Here is a 1,969-nt window from a genome sequence, read left to right as displayed (position 1 = left end):
TGTAATTGAAAGTATTAGGAAAACATCGGGTTTTCCTAGGGATTTCAACACTTACACCTACGTGATGCATACCAAGTATTACAATTTTTCACACTTATAGAAATAAACAAGCATACTTACGGATCTTCACACTTTTTCTTACTTACAATAATCTTTTCAAAAAATATCGGATTTTCTGGTGGTTTTTTTCAAAATAATACAAAACATTATGTTTCAAACATTACTTATGAACTCACCAACATTTCATATGTTGACGTTTTTCAAAATACTTGTATTCTCAGGTAACAGGTAAATCGAAGGAAAAATGTACTCAGTGATGTCTTGTTGTTTGTTTAACTAGTATCGAACAATCTACTTTTTGGGAATGTAATGTTTTGAAACAATGTACTAAATGTAAACACTACCAGTTGTAATATTTCAATGCATGGTGATGAATGATGTTATGTTTCATGTATATTCACTGAGATGGTATTCAATTGAGTCACAACAACCCTCGGACGTTTCCGCCGTCTGGTTCGGGGGTGTGACAGGTTGGTATCAGAGCTCTGTTTATAGTGAACTAGCATATCTAGCCACACATTGATATGCAACTATAAACCAAAAAAGAGGGACTAACACAAATCGGAACAAAACAACTAAAACACAACAATAAAACACCCTTGCTTGCATTAGGAATAAGAACATAACGCCGAACCAAACAAGATAACGCTAGTATCCCGGTTAATTCAGGACTGTTCTTAGTGGTATCAAGGAGTGGATGTAGCCTGATCAACTACATTCCCTCCAAGGTATAACTAACACATGTACTGATGAGATCGTGATAGCTAGGGAACCTAAAAACAAACCCGTTTATCACCAAAAAGAGGAGAACGCCTGCATAGTCTATACAATAGTTGTAGCATCCTAGGAATGATGTTTGCATATTTACACACTCTCGCAGATAGCATGGCTGGTTTTTATCACCCCGGAGATCCTTACTTCCCTAACCAGGGAAATAACGGATGGTTAGACGAGGAGCTTGAGGAAGAGCCTGAGGAAGACCCCGAAGAGGAATCTGACGGGGAACCGGAGGCAGGAGTCGAGGGCGAGCCTGCCGAACCAGAAGAGGAATAGGAGGAGGAAGAAGATGAAGGAAACTTCGAGGAGGAACCCAATGACAGTGAAGGGGGTGATTCGGACGCAGAGTCCGAGGTCATCAACCCCCCTTACCCGATCAGGGTGCCTGCTTACCGGGTGGCCCCACTGGTCGTACACCTCCCTGGGGTATTGATCTCTGGAGATGGAGCAGACAGCAGGGACAGCGACCCCCGTACAGCATGTCACGCGAGTTCTTTAACCTGCGGGACGAAGGACCGGCAGATCGAGCCCTTCCAGTCATGGTGAAACGATTACGGAACACTGGCGACCTTGCTTAGAGCACTGCCGACCAGGTACGCCAGTTGTGGACTAGGGTCGAGCGTGCAAAACAGGAGACACGTGACGTTCTTCGAGAGTTCCACATGAGGCAGGTGAGGTGGGATTCTCGACTCCAGGACGCAAAACGACAGGTGGCTCGTCTTCAGGGAGCATCCATATCCTCGGCACCACCCCCGGGCACAGCTCATCGCGGCTAGAGATATACTTATCTTACAAGGTCATTAGGAACTATGCTATGTACCCGGACTCTATGTTTAAGTGACTACACTACTCATAGAGTCGTTATGCTGTCGAACTAGTGTCACTCATGTATGCTCTTACGAGCAAAATTTTCATGTATCAAATGCGGATAATATTAGTAAACTTTTACGTGTCTTGTTATGATATTACAAATTGCTATGTGTTGCGAATCTATGATTGTATGCTAAATGGTAGAAGTACTTAAGTTCGTACCATACACCTAGTCAGTAGGATCACAACCACACGGAAGCCACATACACTCAACATCTTTCCATTTCATTACAGAAAGATGCCTCGCCGACCTACTCGCGGA

Source organism: Lactuca serriola, chromosome 5 (genome assembly GCF_051521515.1).
Source record: "Lactuca serriola cultivar US96UC23 chromosome 5, Lser_US96UC23_V15, whole genome shotgun sequence".
NCBI lineage: Eukaryota > Viridiplantae > Streptophyta > Magnoliopsida > Asterales > Asteraceae > Lactuca > Lactuca serriola.
This window is presented reverse-complemented; position numbering follows the sequence as displayed.